The sequence below is a fragment of the Mustela erminea genome, chromosome 2 (genome assembly GCF_009829155.1).
Source record: "Mustela erminea isolate mMusErm1 chromosome 2, mMusErm1.Pri, whole genome shotgun sequence".
Classification (NCBI taxonomy): Eukaryota; Metazoa; Chordata; class Mammalia; order Carnivora; family Mustelidae; genus Mustela; species Mustela erminea.
The window spans coordinates 63,733,612-63,755,946 of NC_045615.1; positions in this window are offsets into that span (position 1 = coordinate 63,733,612).

A 22,335-nucleotide genomic window follows, 5' to 3' on the forward strand; every position below is an offset into this window, starting at 1 on the left:
CTGACTTTCAGGGAAAAGCGCTCAGTTTTTCCACATTGAAGATGATGTTAGCTGTGGTTTTTCATGTATGGCCTTTATAATGCTGTTATGTTCCCTTTTAAACCTATTTTGTTGAGGCTTTTTATCATGAATGGATGTTATACTTTGTCAAATGCTTTTTCTATGTCTATTGACATGATCACATGGTTTTTATCCTTTCTCTTATTGGTGTGATGTATCATGTTGATTGATTTGTGACTATTTGTGACTATTGAACCACCCTTGCAACACAGGGATAAATCCCATTCGATCATGGTGAATGCTTTTTTAAATGTATTATTGGATTCAGTTTGCTAGTATTTTGTTGATGACTTTTGCATGTAAGTTCATCAGATGCTTAATGACTGAGCCACTCAGGTGCCCCCACAGTTTTTGTTTTAAAGTCTATTTTGTCCAATAAAAGCATTGCTGCTCTTTCTTTTGACATCTACTTGTGTGATAAATGTTTCTTTAGCCCCTTCTTCAGGTGGCTTTAGGTCTAAAATTAGTCTCTTATAGGCACCATATAGATGGGTATTGTTTTTTTATCTTTTTTGTCACCTGATGCCTTTTGATTGGAGCATTTAGTCCATTTACATCCAAAGTAATTCTTGGTAGATAGGTATTTATTGTCATTTTTTTACTTGTTTTGTTTGAAAATTTTCTCTGATCCTTTCTTGTCTTTCTCTTCATGGTTTGCTGGTTTTCTTTAGTAATATATTTGGATTTCTTTCTCTTTACTCTTTGAATATTTATTAATGGCTATTGATTTGGAGTGACCATTAGATTTGTATGTAATGTCTTCTGCACATAGCAGTCTATATTAAGTTGATGGTCCTTTAAGTTTGAACCCATTCTTGGGCCACCTGGGTAGCTTAGTCAGTTATGCATCCAACTCTTGATTTTGGCTCAAGTAGTGATCTCAGGGTCATAGGATTAAGCCCTGATTTGGTCTCTGTGCTGAGCAGGGAGTCTTCTTGAGGTTCTTTATCTCCCTCTTCCTCTGCCCCTCCCCCCATGCTCTCTCTCTTTCTCAAATAAATAAATAAATCTTTAAAACAAAAGCTTGAACCCATTCTTTACTCCTCCTCATGTTCTAGGTGTATGGTGTCATATTTTACATCCTTTTCTTTTGTGAGTCCCTTGATTGATTGATTTTTTTATAGAAGTATTCATTTTTACTGCTTTTGTGTTTCTTACCCTCATACTGTCATTTTTGGTCTTTCTTTTCTACTCAGAGAATCCCCTTTAATATTTCTCACATGGCTGGTTTAGTAGTCAAGAACTTCTTTAGTTTTGTGTGTCTGGGAAAATCTATCTTTCCTTCTATTCTGAATGATAACCTTGCTGGATAGAGTATTCTTGGCTGTAGGTTTTTTGTATTTAACACTTTAAATATATCATGTTACTCTTTTCTGGCTTGGAAAGTTTCTGCTGAAAAATCAATCCACTGATAGCCTTATGGGGTTTCCTTCATATGTGACTATTTTTTGTCTTCCTGTTTTTAATATTTTTTCTTTATCATTATATTTTGCTATTTTAATTACAATATGTCTTGGTGTGGATATGATTTTGTTGATTATGTTGGAATATCTGGATATCCTTTTCCTCCTGGATCTGGATATCTGTTTCCTTACCCAAATTAGGCAAGTTTTCAGACATTATTTCTTCAAATAAATTGTCTGCCCCCTATTCTCTCTCTTCTTCTAGGACTCCCATAATACAAGTGCTATTATATTTGATCGAATAACCATGTTCTCTAAGTCTATTCTTGTTTTGAATAATTCTTTTTTTCCTCTTGTGTTCAGCTTGATTACTCTCCATTACTCTGTCTTCTAGGTCATTAATTCATTCATTCCTCAGTTTCTTGCAGCCTTTGGTTCTTTCTGCCAAGCATGTTTCTCATTTTATTAATTGAGCCCTTTATCTCTGCTATGTTATTCCTTATCTCTGTCTTAAGTTTCTAACTCATGTCTTCCACCCTTTTCTCAATTGCAGTGAGTAACTTTATGATCATTGATTTAAATTTCCATCAATTATGTTACTTATTTCTGTTTCACTTAGATCTCTGGCTGTGGCCTTGTCCTGTTCTTTCATTTAGGATACATTCCTCTGTCTTCTCATTTTGTCTAAGTCTCTCTGCCTGTTTCTCTGTGTTAGAAAAGCCAGCTATGTCTCCTTTCTTGAGGGTAGTGGGTTTATGAAGAAGACATCCTGTTGGGCCCTACAGTGTTATGTCCCCTGTTCTGCAGGGCCTGGCATTTCCAGGATGTGTGCTGCATGTACTTTGCTATTGTGTCCTGAATGCTTTATCCTTCAGGCCAGTTGTCTGTAGAGGCTCTCTTTGCCTGTTGTGGTCAGTGGTTATTCTCTGACCTGAAGTTGTCATGTTTTAACTAGGCATGCTCTGGTCTGCTCGTGAAAGACCTGCTTGTGAATGAGGTTGATGCTGCCACCAAAACTGAGGCCTTGAAAACCTCCTGGGTCAGGAGAAACACTGCAGGCCTGGGTTTGGCTCAGTCATCTGGGGAAGGGGATCTGCTGGACAGGAACTGAGGCAAACATGACTGAGAAGGATGGTTCCACAGAGTGATGTGATGTGATGTGATGACAGGGCTTGGTATAAGCAAGTTAGATAGTGAAAGTGGGCACTGTGTTGGTTCCCACAGATGGCTCTGTGTTTATACTGATGGACAGCGTAAGGAAATGGTGCTAGTTAGTTTCTTTGTTTCTGGAAGAATCTCCCCATTAATGTTGTGTTTCTGGGACATACTCAGAGAAGAACAAAGAACTTCTCTGTCGCTCTCGCCAGCAAGAACGACCAGGAGACCTCAGCGAAGCAAGCTTTATTTCTGGGTAGCTGTTGGGATCCCTCTCTCCCCCGCCCGTGCATGTCTATATATACCAAGGTTGCACAACCAATCACTCGCAGCCACATAGATACAAATCTTAAGTTCCGCCTACTGGCTCGCATCCAGCCGCCATCTTAATGGCGTGTTTACTTTCGGGCACCGAAAAAGTCATGCGGTGCCCGAGGCCCCCACGGGCCCAGCCGGAGCAGCTCCGCATCGTCGCCACCTGGTGGCGGCCACAGCTTGAGGCGGCGGCGGCCGAGGCAACGAGCGGGCACGGCGGAGCCCAAAAGCATCACCGCGCATGCGCTACAAGCCACTCGGGCACCGACATCTCCCCCTTTTCTTTTATATTAGGCATGCAAGGCAGGAGATCGTGCCTGTCTTAGGTTGTCAGCTGCCATGAACATGCTTACCCGTCATCAGATAATTCCCCCTGGTTGGAGAACTCCTGGCTTAGGTTGCTATGTGCATGCAGCCAATCTTACCCGTCATTGACTACCGATCTAGCGCTGCCAGCCAGATTTGGGGAAATGTACCAGCTTCCAGTGCCATGCAAGCTTGTACTAGCGCCAACTGTTGCCTACATTGTTGTTTATGTAATGATGCAAAACGCCGCATGCCTGTCCGCTGCAGATGTACCATTATGGTCCAAGGACAAAAAATTTAAAATGTAAAGGGTGAGAGATGTAAGATCACGGGGTGACTTGTAGTCATCCCCTATTCCCCCTTTTCTTATTTTCTGTAAGCATCGTTTGAAGGTGCCATTGGCACGTTCAATTATTCCTTGACCTTGTGGATTGTAAGGTATACCTGTAGTATGGACTATACCAAATTGACTTAGGAATTGATGGATAGATTTTGATGTATATGCAGGTCCATTATCTGTCTTTATTTGTTTTGGGATACCCCAATCTGCGAAGCATCGTAGGCAGTGTGTGATGACTTGTTTTGAATTCTCCCCCGTGAGGGGAGTAGCCATTATGATACTCGAATAAGTGTCCACTGATATATGTACGTACTTTTGTTGCCCGAATTCAGGTACATGTGTGACATCCATTTGCCATAGGTGATTAGCTTGAAGGCCTTTGGGATTTACCCCTAAGGAAGGCTGAGGGAGTAATGTGGCACAATTCCCACAGGTCCTTACTATATCTCTTGCCTGTTCTTTGGTGATATGGAATCTATATCTTAAGGTATTAGAATTCACATGCCATTTGCTATGGAACAGCTTCGCCTGTTCTAAGGTAGGGCAAATGAGTTGGAAACGACTATTGTGGTCTGCTAGAGCATTGCCCTCGGATAATGGTCCTGGTAGGCTCATATGGGCTCTGATGTGATCTATAAAAAATGGTGCAGTGCGCAGTTGCACAACCTCTTGTAGTTGCCTTAAGATCCATGGAATAGGTGAATCACTTAAGGAGAGGATGGCTGTTTCAATATTTTTTGTTGCATTTACCACATATTGACTATCAGAAATAATGTTTAGGGGAGTGTCTGAAAAATCTTTGGAGCACTAGGAGCACTACTAGTAGCTCTCTGACAGAGGGCGCTAGGGAGTCATATTTTTTCCCGGCTTCTTTGTATGTCTTTCCCTTTAAAGGTTCGTTAGGGACTTCCTCTTTTAATTTTAAGTGTGTCATGGCTTCCCCAAGCTCATCTTCAGAGGCGATCTCCTCTGAATTTTCTCCCCCTCTGCTAGATCCTGCCTTAGAGGCTTCTCTGACCTGCTCCTCGATAACATTTTTAACCGTTTTATGGTTAGAGTCTAGCGGAGTGCCGTCAGCCTTAAGCACCTCCGTCAGTAATCTTCCCATCTTAGTAAACTTTGATCCCATTATTTCTTGTCCTATGCCTAGGAACCCTTTTACTTCTCGTCCTATACTTAGGAACTTTCTCACTTCTTGTCCTATACTTAGGAACTTTCTCACTTCTCGTCCTATACTTAGGAACTTTCTCACTTCTCGTCCTATACTTAGGAACTTTCTCACTTCTCGTCCTATACTTAGGAACTTTCTCACTTCTCGTCCTATACTTAGGAACTTTCTTATCTGAAATTTTGTGCACACTTACCAGATCGTTGCGTTCACTGAGCACTCCTCGGTGTAGGTTTCAGGTTTCCCGGGTTTCGGCACCACTTGTCGCTCTCGCCAGCAAGAACAACCAGGAGACCTCAGCGAAGCAAGCTTTATTTCTGGGTAGCTGTTGGGATCTCCCTCTCCCCCGCCCGCGCATGTCTATATATACCAAGGTTGCACAACCAATCACTCGCAGCCACATAGATACAAAATCTTAAGTTCCGCCTACTGGCTCGCATCCAGCCGCCATCTTAATGGCGTGTTTACTTTCGGGCACCGAAAAAGTCATGCGGTGCCCGAGGCCCCCACGGGCCCAGCCGGAGCAGCTCCGCATCGTCGCCACCTGGCGGCGGCCACGGCTTGAGGCAGCGGCGGCCGAGGCAACGAGCGGGCACGGCGGAGCCCAAAAGCATCACCGCACATGCGCTACAAGCCACTCGGGCACCGACACTTCTCCACTGTATGCCCAAGGGACTCTTCACAGTTTCCATGTGATATGTCTACAGTTGTTTGCCTTCCCTTCTCTCTGAGAGTAGCCCCAATGTCCTCTGAGCTCTCCCACAGCCAAGCCCATTGACCTTTAAAATTCCAGGCTTTAAACCCCACTGCTTGCAAGAATCCACAAAGTTCAAGGCCCTCTTGCATTCAATGCCAATTGCTATGGGAATTTATTTTCCTCATGAGCTCATCTGTGTGTTAATCTGTCTCTTGCCCTTTTCTATGACTGGAGCTCCCTCTCCACAGCAGCTGCCTTGATCTGTTCCTCTCTCAAAGCATGTTTTCACATTCCTATCTTCTTTAAGATGACCTCTTCTCTACCTATTCTGTGGAGTTTGTTCTGCCAACCTTAAGGGCAATTTCTGGGCTATTCATAAATTTCAGAATCCAGAAACTCTTTGATAGTTATTTAGTAGTTTTCATGGGATGAGGCAAGCTTAGGGTCGTCCTACTATGCCACCATCTTCAAAATTGGCAGAGATTAAAATTCAAAGGATCTCAAATCTTCCAAAATTTATTCTTAAAAAACTTCTACTACATTCTGTTACCCCAATTTAGATCCTCTTTGATAAAAGAGCTTTCTTACTCAATTTTGAGAAATAAGATGATATAGTATAATACAGAATATTATTGAAAATATATTAATATAAAAATAATTTTATATGTTAAAGATTTTATATGCCTTATTCTTCTTACTTAGGAAATAACATGCACTCAACCTGTATGATAAGACATTAGGTTGACTTCAACTTCTAAGAGACTCTAATTTGTCATGTATTATTCAATTTCAAACATTTATGTGTTATCAATTCTAGTAATGCCTTGGGAAGCACTAGAAAATTCTCTTATCATAATACAAAGCATCATAAATGCCATGGATATTGGTTAGAAATGAAGTTATGGCCATGGGTATCAGATATCACACCTGATATATCCTAGACTTGATGCCACAAAATCTCCCATTTTATGGGAAATGCCTTTTTTCCCTAAAATAATTGAGAATCTCAAGTCAAGAAAAATAAGCCCTGCATAATAATAACTAACTTATTTAATATACTCGTAGTCTTCTGAGGATAATTAATTTTTCTTTTCCAAGAAAATGTAAGCTTTTTCTCTCCTTAGTAATTGTGATAGGGAACTAACTTCCTAAATATTATCACTAGAATTTGTTAATAATAAAATATCTGATTCTCTGCTTGACTTATTTCGCTAAGCATGATATGCTCTAGTTCCATCCATGTTGTCACAAGATGGAATTGGGAGGGAGACAAACCATAAGTGACTCTTAATCTCACAAAACAAACTGAGGGTTGCTGGGGGGAGGGGGTTTGGGAGAAGGGGGTAGGATTATGGACATTGGGGAGGGTATGTGCTTTGGTGAGTGCTGTGAAGTGTGTAAACCTGGTGATTCACAGACCTGTACCCCTGGGGATAAAAATATATGTTTATAAAAAATAAAAAATTAAAAAAAAAATATCTGAAACATGGAGACCAATAAAAGATGCTGCTAATTACTTTAGAAAGGTCACAAAATCCTCTAAAATCCCTTAGTACTTTTTTGTCCCAATTTGAGGTTAGATGGGGTGTATGTGTGTTGCTTGCCCAGTGATGGACAGTTATCAACCACTAAGCTATGCAAAAGACATAATACATGACATTAGTACAGTCTTATCAGCTTCTATCAAAGAATGTCAGCTACATGGGAGGTAGAGTTATTAGTATTAAATTCAAGTCTTGAGTCATTTCTGGGTTTGAAATACTGGATGGTAATTTACTATATAGTAGCCCTTTATTGAACCTTAAAAAAGAAAACAACAGCAGAGTTCTAAAGGTATTTGTGGCCTAAAGCAAGAATTTTAGATTTCCAAATTCCTAACAATACTGAGGAGTGACTGAGATACCAAGAGAAGGAGAATCAAATGGGGGTTATCCTTTGTAGATTTCTGTGCAATGGAGATTACCTACTGGCATAACATAGAGAGGCAGTAATGATGCAGAAAAGAAAATGTCAGTGTTGTGTTTGTGTGTATGTGTACATGCATGCTATGAGTTCAGCATACTGTAGTAGAAAGCTAAGACGTATGTAGTACATGTGACAGACACTGTTCTAGACACTTTTTAAAAAATTTTTTATTTTTTATAAACATAAATGAACATGAATCTAGACACTTTTAATACATTAAGACACACAGCCCTATGAATTGACTGGTATTATTAACCCTATTTGAAAGGACATTCAAGCACAAAGAGGTTAGGTAATTTGTTCATGATTATGTAGCTGGTAAGTCTCAGAGTTACTCTTGTTCTCAGTGTATAGTTATTGATATTCATCTGCTCAGTTAGTTACTATTTTTATTTCAGTTGTAACATTTGGCCAGAAGAATAAGATTATTTGCCAAAGTGTAGAGAAGGGGGAAAGGCACATCAGAATAAGGCAAAGGGACACAGGGAGCATGATTTATCCATACATGTAAACTGATACTTTATTTTTATACTCTCTCCGCCAAAATGCTTTGGGAAAACATTTAAAACATAAATAAAGAAATAGTGGATTTTCTAAAGGAAAAGTTAAAGTTGTCCAAAGTTAGTTGAAATTTAGCTACAGTTCTTTGTTTCTGCTTTGGGCCCAATCTTATTGATCATCCATTTTAATCACAAAGACCCCTCCCCCCAAAAAATCAACCAATAACAGCAATAATAGTGATAATGACAACAGCTGTACATTTTTGGGCAATCACTGTGAGGCAAGCATGTGCTAAGTGCTTTATGTGAAGTTTTTCATGTAAGTCTCATAACAAATTTGTGTGGTAGGCACAATTATTGTTACTTTCTCCATAAGGAAACAGACTCAGGAGAAGAATCCTCTCAATATCACACAGCTTAGAAATAGCAGAAAGGGAATTCCAGCCTAGATCTACCAGAGTCCAGAGACCATATACTTATTCATTATACCATAAAATGGATAAATACAAAAGGAAAATGCTAAATGCTCTGCACACGTCCTTTGCTTATGTTCTACTTAGTTCTGGTCATACTCACCAATATCATAAATAACCACTTTGTTAAAATCATACACTGACCTGGTATTATACTTCCGTGATCATGGCCCCACACAGTACATCACATCCTGCTTGTCAGCCAAGTCTCCACAAAAATTAACAAGCATGATTTGAAAGTCAGAGGCAGAGCAGGCGAGAAAGTGGGTGGTAAGCTTTGAGAATGGTTTTCAGGTGCTCACCACATGAGCTGAGCGCAAAAAAGACATGCTAAGACTATGTGTTGTGTGGTCTATGAGAGATGAGGTCAGTAATATAAAACCGTAGTGTAGTGGTAAATTTCAAAAAGAGACATATGATATTTACATAATTCCTAAAAGGTGAAATTAAATAGGTTTGGATAAGAGCCACTATCTGTGCCAAGCATGATTATATGAAATTGAAGTCATTGCTTTACAGTATTGCTATAAAATTGCTGGGCTAAAAAACAAACCATAGGCCCACAGTATTTGGAGACATTCATCTGAAACATATTGTTGTAAGCTTAGATGTGGTGGAAGAGTTGAATTTGGTCTTCTAGCCAATTTGGGAAGGTATACAGGATATTACAGAATAGAATAAAGATCACGTTTACGTAGTCCAATTGTAAGCTTAATTTGGCAGAAGAAATGGCAAGAAGTAGACTGCATGTAGAAGTGGCAAAACAGCTCTATGGTTCAAGGTGGTCCTTTGTATGATATTAATTTTATTGTCTGTCCTGTTTTATAATACTTTGTTTTTAAGCTTGATATTTTTGAAGCAATTTCTAAACTCTGTGGTGTGCACAAATTTACTTTATAATCAAAGAGTAAGATATAACATTTAGAGATGGTATTATGCAACATAAATACATAGATGACATCACAAGCTGGTGTGACAATAAGGTGTCATGGATGGTGTTTATAGCATAATAAATATGAAAGTATGTATTTCTTCCTATGGTTGTTTCTTATGTTCACCAAAAGAAATGAAATAAATATTGCTATTATTAAAGATAAAGGTAATTATTTTAAAAAACGTTTTATTTTTAAAAATATCATGAAAGTGTGTTTGTTAAAATTTATGCCAGCACTGTAGGTATTAAAGAATATATGAAGCTTATCCAAGTTGAGCTCCCCAAATAGCTAATTAATTAGCAATTCAAAACATATTATTGAATGACCAATTTGTGCTGGGTACATCATTTATTTTCCAGAAGTCAGAGGTTTGATAAGATAATTATAAGGCAAATTAAATTCTATAGGATTTATTGTTATATTTCCTTCTTTTTTTATTTTGAGTATAGTTGACACAGGTGTACAATGTAGTGATTAAACAACTCTCTACTGTTTTGGCTATGTATTTCTTTTAATCTCACATGTGTTTCATAATGTAGGAGGTCCTCAAAAACTCAAAAGTGAAATATTTTCAGAATCTGGACACATCTAGGCTCCAAATCATTGCCATAAAACTAGAGGGCTACATTGCTTGTTTCTCTCCTTTATTAGCACATAAATGAATATTTATAGTTCCTCAAATAAATGATTATTGAATGAATACATTTATATGAATGTGTAAGAATTAGAAACAAAATAAAATAGAAAGAACTGGGTTGAAAATCTAGAAAGCCTCTGAGAGTAGTTATTTCTTTACAAAACAAAAAATTATCTACTTCAGAGGATTGTTGTAGGGTTTAAGATAATCTGTCTGAATATATGATATTACTCTAAAAGTAACTGATTGCAATCATCGTTTGTTCTGTTTTAATTTTTAATTCCCCTGGGGAAGAAAATAGTGCTTTCTTTTTCAAATTTGGAAGATTGAATAGTGACTTAACGTGCAAATTGACAGTCTAAAAAAATTCCATCATGCTGATGATTAAAATAACAAGCACTGATTTTCTTTTAATTGAATCTCTTCTTTGCAAACTGTCAATCATGCTAGCTTTTTTTCTGATTCGCTACCGCTCTCCCCATTGTTTGTTTTAAGTCAACTAAGTCTTCATTATGGCAATGGTTGTAAGAGGATTTTTTGAAGCTTCGTATGATGCCCTAAAATAATTTAAATCATGATTCATGTTTGTGCATGTTTATCATTCCCGCTATTTTAGTTACATCATCACTTAGTAGATCTTATTAAAACAATATAATAACAAAATACTGTTAGAATACCCACTAGCTAGCCTTCTAAGCCCATTTTTGAAAAAATTACTCAAGGCCAAAGCATTCATTTTCTTCAGTTTTATAGTGTAACAGTGCCAGAAGTCCTGGATTCTAGCCCTAGTGTTACAACTAACATATTCTACAAACTAAGGCTAATCAGCTGATATATTTGAATTTGGCTTTGCCCAACAGAGAACTTGAAAAAGATAAACTTGGTGTATCTAAGGTTATTTCAATTACAATTCCAATCTTATAGAAAGAAAATGATTATTCAAATTCAGGCTCAGAAATTAACATTTGGCTGGTTTTAGTCTTAATAAATTGCAGTGTCTAAGATTAATGAAAGTGTATCTAGAGTAGGTATATGGAAGAAATCCTGATTTCCACAAGGATGTAACTTAGCAATTCACAGACTCTAATTTATACCAGTGCCTATTAAATAGAAGAGGAAAGGGAAATGTCTTTCTCCATATTGGAAAATGATGGAGAGGAAAGAACTTATAAACTATTCCTTGTTTTTTCCCCCTCCCTCATCTATTGACCTCCTCTTTCCCACCCATCTGCCATCAGCATCATGCTGATGTAGAAGGGTCAGCTGCTGGGAGTTAGTGGCAGGGGTGGGATTTTGCAAATGAGCTCACCTTGTTTTGAATTTCTGTTTCCATCTGTTTTTGGCAAACATTCCTGAATTTTTAAGAACTCCATCTACTTTAATATAATTGATGAACATTTCATTCTCTTTCTAGTGCAATACTCAGATTACTTTATACTAAGAACAAAGAAGCCTGGCTTCCTTCCCCATCAGGTCCCACAGGCCCTTGCTGTCATTCATAAGAACTCTTCAAGTTACTTTTGCCTTTATTCCCACTTAGGTAGCATAAACCTTTTCTTGTGGTTCCTTCCTCTGGTTTTTGAAATCTCTCTTATTCTCTCTTTTTCCCCTTCTGTTTCTGGTCTTTGCCATAGAATAAAAGATGTGTGTGAGCCATGGAGCTCTCACCAGTTCTCTTCTAGGGACAGATTATACAGGAAGCTGGCATGGGCCAAGGCAGTCAGCCCTTCCATTTGAGGATTTTCCTTGCCATTATGTACCTCCTACCAGTTAGGAGGAAAAAACCAGTTTTAGTTATTATCTCAAGGGTTCTTCCCATGTTTTTCTTGGTGTTTAACTCCCACATCACTTCTCTCCCTTTCCTTTGAAGATTTTCAAGCTGGTGGGTACACAGGATTTATCTATGTGCCAATTCCTGTTGGCTGTTGTTGCTTGGCATATTGTTTGAACAGTAATTCAGTGCTTAGCAGGGTTGAATGCTGTGATCTCTTTAGGTTTAGCAGTGGGAAAGGAGGGAATGGCACCTTGAATCAACAACTTTCTTAGGCCTTACTTTTTACTCAGATTAAATTGGTCCCAATCTTTTTTGTATACTGACTGTTTATTCTAAGAATTATACCATGCCACATTTCATTGCTAAAGAATTTTGGCCCCAATCCCAATTTCGTGGTGGCAGTGCTGGTGATGCGGTTTCCCCAGAGCACCATGCAAGTCTCCAGCACCAAGGGGGTGACCTACAATTTCACTAAGTTTTTACACTATCCATCTGGAGATAGTATTAGATCTCGCAGGCTAAGGGCTCAGTCCTGCAAGACTGCCCCCCATCCTTTTAGATACCAGTCCTAGGCTTCTGACCAACTGGATATGGATCTGAGGTTTCATATGATCCCCTTCTTGGGTTCAATTAATTTGCTAGAGTGGCTCATAGAACTCAGAGAAACATTCTACTTATTAGATCGCTGGTTTATTATAAAAGGATATAAGTCAGGAAGAACTTAATGGAAGAGAGGTATAGATCAAGGCATGGAGAAAAGGCATATAGCTTCCAGGCTTTCTCTGAGTATACCACTCTCCTCAAATCTTCATCCTGGAAGCTCTCCTAAACCTATCCTTTTGGGTTTTTATGGAAGCTTCATTACATAGGCATGAGTTATTAAATCATTGCCCATCAGTGATGGATACCCCTTTGGGTAAGGGGATGGGTCTGAAATTTCCAACCTTCTAATCACATGGTTGGTTCCACTGGTAACCAGCCCCCATCCTTAGGTGAGGTCCAAAAGTCACCTCATTTACATAACAATAGTCACCTCAATTGTTCTAATTGCTTAGGAAATTCCAAGAGTTTTAGGAGCTCTGTGCCAAAAATAGAATGAAAACCAAATATATATTTCTTATTTTAGATTACAATATTGCAATTGCATTTGCTTTTAGAAAGTCTTCTTGTACCCTCTTCCCATGACCCCAATGCTAACAAAGTTTTTAAGAACATTGATCATATATTTTTCATATTTGTATGCTTAGGTCCTACCTAATATTTGGCTTGGCATGTATTAAGTGCTAGTAAAATTACACAAATACAGAAATGAGATTTTTTGGTTTCTCTTTAGTCTTTTTCCCTCTCATCTCTTACATCTGATTAGCAAGTGCTGTTTCACCTTCAAATATCCTTTAGATCTCTCCATGCTTCTTCATGCAACCTGGAAGTTTTCCTTTCTATTCACCATCTGGTGAATTCCCACTTATCCTTCAGGTAATCTAGATTTGCTGAGAATGGTTTTCTCGTATCTTTTTGCCCTTACTTTAAGCCAGGTTAAGTTCTCCTCCTATGTTCTTATTGAACTCTCAGCATAGACCACTCAAAGCAATCACTACTTTGTTCCACTGCTATTGGTTTTCCTGTCTAGCTCTCTTTCAGATCCTGAGCTCCCTGAAGACAGAAGTGTAAGACTTGGCAATATACCAGGCCCTTAATAAATGGTTTTTAAATGAATGATTAAAATTATTCTATATTAAGGGGTGGAACAGTGAAAAACTCAAATATTTTACTACCCAAAGTGTATCCAAGACTAACTTCAGTTATGTGCAATATTATTGTCCTGACAGTTTATTAGATAATGTTGTAACTTAACAAAATGTTTTTCTAGAAAATTCACTGCCATAGATTTGATTACTTCACATTCAATTTTCATTATCATCCTTGTCTTCATTGGGAAAGGTCATTCACTCTTTTCTCTAGAGAGCATGCAATAAGTAACTTTATGCCATTCTGATAAACTCATACAGTTTCCAGGAAGAAAATTCTAGTCAGAAATTCAAGAGTCCAAAATGAAAAATTTTATAACCCACAGGGCTAAAATTTCTCAGAGAGAATATGGTAGATTCCTGTGTACTCATTAGTTTTCCCACACCAAAGAAAACTGTTTGCCCTGAGTGGTGATCATATTCTGTAACATCATTTGCATGGAAATGGAATGGAAAACATACATAAGAAAAGCAAAGAATATCTGAGACACACTCTTTCCTGTACAGTTTAATCTCTGCCCACATGAAAGTTTTGCTTTACAAATGATCTTGAGTCTATGTTACTAAGACATGTCAGAAATTACTTAGGTGAGGGGCACCTGGGTGGCTCAGTCAGTTAGACATCAGCTTTTGGCAGATCATGATCCCAGGATTCTGGGATTAAACCCTACATTAGGCTCCCTGCTCAATGGGAGTCTGCCTCTCCTTCTCCATCTGCCTCTCCATTAGCTCATGTCCTCTCTTGCTTTCTCTATCTTTCAAATAAATAAAATCTTAAAAAAAAATTACTTAGTTGAATGATGTGAATATTTAAAGCCAAAACATATGCTTAAGAAATATAAAAACAGTTTTCTGTTTATTATTCTCACTTTTAGTTTCTCTCTTTTGTAAAGTGAGCAAATGAAACCAGTTTGGAAAATTGAGATAAATAAATAAATAGAAAAATTACAAAAAAAAACCCAAATGTATGTATGTGTATATATATGTATGTATGTATAAAGTTTGAGTCTTTGCACAGGTCCATAGGGTGTTCTCATCTTTTCACTTGATTGGGCTCAGATTTGAAACAAACTACACTTTCAAAGTCCAAACAACACATACAAAAATTATTTATATATGCTTTCATTTTTTCTTTTTTTCCCCATATTTTCTCTAAAGGAAATAAAAATAATGACATTGCTAATTTATATTTCACATACTATAAAATAGTGGTCTCATTTTTAACACCAAGTATAATCTATTGTGAAGTTATTTTAAATGACTCTTTAGATTCTTTTTTACCACACCCTCATGCAAAATCTAACAGGATACATGCTTTCTTGTGCTTTGAGTTGTATTTCTGCTTAAATTCAGAAGCTAATTAATTATAGAAAGGCTTTAAGAACAATTTCTTGCCACCCCTTCAGTTACTGATGTCACGAAACTACATCTTTATAATTGTGTGTTCGAAAAACATAAAAATTCTGTTTTTTAATAAAAAAACATAAAATTCTGTTTTATAGTAGTCTCTCAAATAATATAGAAAGCAATATGTAGAGTTATAAACTACTATTACAACAATACTAGTTTTTATAATTGCCCATATATTTACTTTTACTGAGAACTCTATTTCTTCATGCAGCTTCTAGTGTCCTTCCATTTCAACAGGCACAACCTCCCTTTTTTTTTTTTTAAAGATTTTATTTATTTATTTGAGAGAGACAGTGAGAGAGAGCATGAGAGGGGAGAAAGTCAGAGGGAGAAGCAGACTCTCCAAGGAGCAGGGAGCCCGATATGGGACTCGATTCCAGGACTCTGGGATCATGACCTGAGGTGAAGGCAGTCACTTAACCAACTGAGCCACCCAGGCGCCCACAACCTCCCTTTCTTGAAGGGTGGGTCTAGTTTGAATGAATTCTCTCAGCTTTTGTTTTTCTGGGAATGTCTTAATTTGTACCTCACTTTAGAAGAAAAGTTTTGGTGGATGTAGAATTCTTGGTTGACAGATATTTTTTCTTTTCTTTTTTTATTAACATATAATGTATTTGTTTTAGGGGGACAGGTCTGTGATTCATCAGTCTTACACAATTCATAGCACTCATCATAACATAGCACATATTCTCCCTAGTGTCCATCACCCAGCCACCCCATCTATCCCAACCCCCTCCACTCCAACAAATCCAGTGTTTGTTTCCTGAGATTAAGAGTCTCTTATGGTTTGTCTCCCTCTCTGGTTTCATCTTGTTTCATTTTTCCCTCCCTTCCCCTATTATCCTCTGATAGATTTTTCTTTTAGCACTTTGAATATTTCAATTCATTGCCTTCTGGCCTTCAAAGTTTTTGATGAGAAATATGCTGATTATCTTACTGAGGACCCCTTTTATGTCTTTTGCTGTGTTCAAGATTTGCTCTTTGTCTTTGTCTTTTCTCAGTTTAATTATAATGTATCTTGGAGTGGGTCTGTTTGAGTTTATCCTGTTTGGTTGTTGAGCTTTTTTGGGTATTTATAAAATATCTTTCACCAAATTTGATGCTTTCAGTCATTATTTCCTTAAATAATCTCTACCCTTTCCTCTCTTTCTTCTCCTTCTGGGACTTCCACAATGCATAAGTTGATTTGACTGATGGGGTCCCATAGGTCCCTTAGATCTTTTCACTTTACTTAGGTTTTCTTCTCTTATTTCTTCAGACTTGATAATTTCAACTGTCTTAACTTCAAATTTGCTGATTATTCTACCTGCTTAAATTTGCCTTTGAATCTTTCTAGTGAATTTTTCATTTTAGTTATTAAACTTTTCAGCTCTAGAATTTACTTTTAGGCCTTTTTTCTCTTCATTGATATTTCCATTTTGTTCATGTATTGTTTTCTTGTATCTCCATGTCTTCCTTTAGTTCTTTGAACATCCTTAAGACTGTTGTTTTAAAGTTTTAGTCTAGTATTTCTGCAGTTTCATAGTTCTCAGGGACAGTACCTATTTGCTTGTTTCTTGCCTTTAAATGAGCCATACTTTCCTATTTCTTTGTATATCTTGCTATTTTTATTATTGAAAACTGAACATTTGAATCTAATAAAATGATAACTCTGGAAATTAGATTTTCTTCTTTGGAAATCAAAAGCTCCCCAGGGTTTGCTTTTTTGTTATTGTTTTCTTTTTGATTGTTGTAGGCTGTCTCCATGGTAAGGATCAACATAAGGTATAAACATAAGGTCTTCTTAGGTCTTTTCTAAGCCTGGGCATGTGTGGTGACTTTTAAATTTCTGTTGTATATGCAGTTGCTTTCAAATGTCCTGGTCTTTTATGTCTGGCTTCCAGAAGGAGAAAAAGAGAAAATGAAGGGAGGGGGGATATAGGGCTAGCACTTTAAATTCTCCAGAAGTCATTTCAGCCAGTGTGGGAGAGGCCTGCAACAAATGGCGGGAGGTGGGGGGGGTGAGGGGGGTGGGGAGTGGGGGGGTGTGGTGGGAGGAAGAGGCGGGGAGAGAAACAATGGCTGCCTGCTTCTGTGTCCACACCTCTGTGATTAGAAGGAGCAATCAGTGGCCTGACTACAGATCTCAATATTCGGAAGATAGGATCTTTATTGCCCACCCTGGCTCTTGCACACTGTATATGTGCAAAGCGTTCCAGGAACACATGCATAGATGCATTCAGTGAGTTAGACATGGGAGATGGGTAGCCACTGATGAGCTAAGAGCTGAAATTAATTACAATTTACTGTCTAAGCCTTCCCCTGAAAGTGGAAAACATTCAATAGTTTCCAGAGTTCCAAGACAGTTACGTCAGACAGATCTGGCAGTGCAATTGTTGTCTAGATAGGGAGCTAGATTCCTGGTACATCCTACTTTGTCCCAGAATGCTTCTGGGAAAATCCTTTAAATCAAAATATGTATATAATACACTCTTAGTTGGCTCAAATCATATTTCTCATAAATATTACTACATTATACTCAATAGGTAATTTCTTTTCATATTTTGCACTCATAAAGGTATATCTTTCAAAGACTTTTCAGGGACAAAAATTTTGAAGTCTTTTTATTTCTAAATATGTTGATAAAGGGAGAACTGTTCAAGAAACATTGTTATTGAGATTTCATTAACTGAAAGAGAAAAGTGAAATTGAAAAGGAATGTGAAAATGTGTACTATGGACTCATGAATAAATGTGTAGTGTAAAGAGGGGAGATTATAAAGTGACCTCTGTGACTTTAAATCATCTAAATGATTAAATAAAAAGCACTGATCAGTATGGTCTTATAGGCAGATTAGGCATATTCTTTAGTTTGGGAACATTCTTTATTTCATAGAATTTAATATTTCATTTCATAGGATTTAATATATAATTATTTTTGTATGCAATATCTTATTTGCTCTCTCCCACACAAACTACAATCATGAACAACAATTTTTCCTTTAAACTAGAACAAGACACAGTTTGCCTCTTATGATATTAACAGAATAAGATAAAATGTGAAGTGTTTCTAAAATAAAAAAAGAAATCAATGATAATTTTAGCCCTAACCTAGTAACATTTCAAGCAGAAGCATAAATCATGGTTGTACACAAATTTATTAATTAATGATAAAGCATTGCTTTGGTACAAATACAAACTGGTGCAACCACTGTGAAAAGCAGTGTAAAGATTCTTCAAAAAGTTAAAAACTACACTATTATCCAGCAATCACACTACTGGGTGATTACCCAAAGACTACAGAAACACTAATCCAAAGGAAGGTCATACATCCATGGCCTATGTTTATGGCAGCGTTATTTACAAGAGCTAAGATATGGAAGCAGCCCAAGTGTCCATCAACTGACAAATAGATAAAGAAGAGGTGGTTATATATACAAGGAAATATTATTCAGCCCTAAAAAGAGCAAAATCTTGCCATTTGCAATGACATCGATGGAGGTAGAGAGTGTAATGCCAAGTAAGATATAAGTCAGTTAGATAATACAATATGATTTCATGCATATGTGGAATTTAAGAAACAAAACAAATAAGCAAAGGGAAAAGAGAGAGCAACAAACCAAAAAACAGACTCTCAACTAGAGAGCAAATTGATGGTTAACAAAGGGGAGGTTGGTGGTGATAGGTGAAATGGGTGATGGAGATTAAGGAGTACACTTGTGATGAACACTGGGTGATGTATGGACGTGTTGAATTACTATATTGTACACTTGAAACTAATATAACATTATATGTTTACTAGGTGGAATTAAAATAGAAACTTAAAAAAGTAAGGGATTGGTTAATAGTAGTTTGTTTATTCATTCATCCCATTTAATAAAGTGCTTTTGATGCTTATCTGATAGACACTGCAGAAGGCACTGTGTATGAATGTGTGGTTGGGGATAAATTTGAATATAGGTGAGCCTTTCTTTCCCATATTTAACTTAATTTTAAAAAATCTGAGTATAGTTGATAAATAATTTTACACTAGTTGCACGGGTACAACATACTGATTAGACAAGTTTAAACATTATGGTATGCTCACCACAAGTGTAGCTACCATCTGTCACCATACAAAACTATTATAATATCATAGATTATTTTCCCTATATTGTGCCTTTTATTCCCATAACTTAATTCAATTCATAACTGGAAACCTATATTTCCTACTTCCCTTCACCCACTTTGCCCATCCCTAGCCACCTTCCCCTGTCCCATATTTAACTTTTGAAAAGCTTACATTCTTTTATGTTATTCATTGATATTCCTAAAACACAATTCCAAAATGAGTATGGATATTGATCTGTAAACTGATAAACCAACCCCACAAAACATGTAAGTCATTGTTCAATATTCTCCTCTTTAACTTCTGACCTACACAGATACAAATTATATATAAAAGTAGAGGAATACTAGTAAAAAAAGTCTTACAATCCTTTTCATTGTGTTGTAATCCATATACAAGGTTGGATTTATATTCTGAAAATTGCAATGCAAAAAAATATATGTAGGGTTCCATGTAGATATAATAGTAACAACACTTACTATATGGAAGGTACTCTTCAAAGCACTTACTCATATTTAATCATGAAATCCTTAAAACAATCCTTTGAGGCAGGTATTATTACTACTCCCATTTTGTGGGTGAGAAAATTAAAGCACAGAAAGATAAAAGAGTTTGTCCAGGATTATTGTAAGTTTTGTTTCAAGTTTATAAGTTTGTGATTCAAACTCAGCCATTCTGGTCCTAGACACTCTAACTCACTTTTGGCTAGGATGACCAGAGGGAACTTCATAAAATAAGTTGACTCTGAGTAAGGAACTAAACTAAGATTTGGTTTAAAGGAATTTTGTTTTTATTCTGAAATAATTTTAATATTTAGATGTAAGTTGTAAAAATAGTACATGTAATTCCTATATACCCTTCACTCAATTTTCCCTGATGTTAACATTTTGTATAACAATAGCACAGTTATCAAAACCAGGAAACGAACACTGCTACAATACTATTATTTATTTATATTTGTATTTATATAGAGAAATCTGATTTGATTTTTGTGAATTGTTTCAGAAATATTCTTTTTCTGGTTCAGAATCCAACCAGGCTTCCCCACTGCATTTGATTATAACATTTATTTAGTCTCCTCCAAACTGTGACAGTTTCTCAGTCTGTCTTTGTCTTTTGTGACTTTGACACTTTTTTAAGGGTTAACATTTGGATAATTTTGTAAAATGTTTTTCAACTTATGTTTGTCTGATTTTTTTTCTCAATATTTTGTTGAGAATATTCATGATTAGCAAAAATCATGTGTCCTTGGTACATCATATGAGCAAGTACCAGATGTTGGTATATCTTCCTAGTGATTGATGTTAACCTTGATCGCTTATTAAAGGTGGTGTCTGTCAGTTTTCTCCAGTCAAATTTCTTATTTTTCCCCTGAGAAAGATACTTTTCTAATAGACATATATGTTGAAACTGTGAATATCCTATTTTTCATCATAATTTTGCTCATTGATTTTGTCATTCATTTATCATCTGCCTGCAACCAATTATTCATATGGTGTTTACTTAATGATAGTTTGTTCTCAAAAGTAACTATTCCTTTTGTCCTTTTATTCATTTATTGAATCATTTATTCATGTCAACATAGATTATAAGCTAATAGTATTGTTATTTACTTTGTTGTTCAAATTGTTCCAGTATTGGCCACTGGGTGTTCTGTGTATTTTAACATGTCTTTGTCATTTCTTGAGTTATTTCAGGCTTTTGACAGAAGGAAATCAAAGCATCCCGGAATGTAACAGTTTAGAAAATTCCTTTTATATTTGTAAGCTTTGTGTATTGAATAAGCTTCAAAAAATATTTTTCTCACAAGTAGCGATGTTAATATATTTCTATATATTTTTAGTTAGAGTTAAATATTTTTCATAACTCATTGCTTACTTGGACCTAACCTAACACCAAGCTTTATTTATACCCCAATGTAATACTGGGTTGGCTAGTACTCCCTAAATGGGGGAAAATAAGACATAGAAAAGTTTTTGAGTTTTAGATACAGTTTGTAGTGTTTTCCTGCCTTAACCCAGCTATACCATTGAAGCTCAAATCACCAAAATTCTCTTTATGCAAATTCTAGGGCATGAATATGGAATACCTCTGACCACATCAAGCCATAAATAAAAAATTACAAACTTAGTCAGCTAACTTTTACTGAGTGCTTTCAAGTAGTAGGCATTGCACCAGGCACTATGCATTTATAAAGAATATGTTTGAAAGAAGTTAGTTAGGGAATTAGGAAATAATATTTGCATTTAAGAAAAGGTGGGTCTATGGGAAATTAAAAATATTCCATAGCTAATGGGCTCATAAACATAGGGGAAAAATGTACATCATATAATAGATACATTATTTAGGAAAACCGTGTATTAAATATATATTTGAATGGTAATTCATAATAGAAATATTAATAAAGCTGTGAGAATTATAGAGGAGGAAAAACCTAATTCTACTTGTAAATATGAGTAGTGTGAGAGAACGCTTCAGAATTCAAGAGGCTTTTTAAATATAAGTTAGAAATCATTTGGTGAGAAAAAAATTGGAAGGACTTTCCAGGCTGAAGCAAATCTTGATTGAGTATATACATAATGTTGAAAACAATAGGGTTAGGGAACCACTAGGAGATTGAAATTCCAGTTGCATTGTCAGAGGAGAAGTGCGGACACTGGTAAATGAGAGGCTGGCAAGGTAGTTGGGAACCAGATTATGATGTGTGTTACAGCCCTGGGTAAGGAGTTTGGCTTTGTCTTAATCACTGGAGATTTTTGGACAGCCACATTTGGGATAATTTTGTGCCAGAAAGATAATTAGAACAAAATAAAAAATGGAGTGATTTTATGTTATTATCCCAAACAGGCAATTGAATCAAACATGTAGATCTCATTTCTGGCTCTATTTATCTTGACCTCATATTATCCTCTGGTATTCTTTTTCAGGAGGAAGATCTTGAGAAAGATGGGAAATTGAATGAGATTGAATATAATCAAATAAAGAAAGCATTCTGTTCACTCAATGTTAGGACCACATTGCCCATAATTACAGTGTTTTGTCATGTAAAGGAAATGTGCCTGATTTTTGGTGTAGACGTAAATACTCTGATATATATATATATATATGTACATATGTATGTGTGTGTATATATATATATATGGAAACTATATGTACTATATAAACTATATATGGAAACTATATATATGGAAAACTATATGTAGCATGCACTTAAACTAAGAAGGAATTGACTGATTTTGGAACTTTCTTTTAAAGTAAATATAATCTTGTTTTCCCAATCAATATTTTTTCAAAGATTTCATAGCTTATATTCTTTATAAATACTAAATATAAAATAAGTCAACCAAAGTATGTATTAAGTAC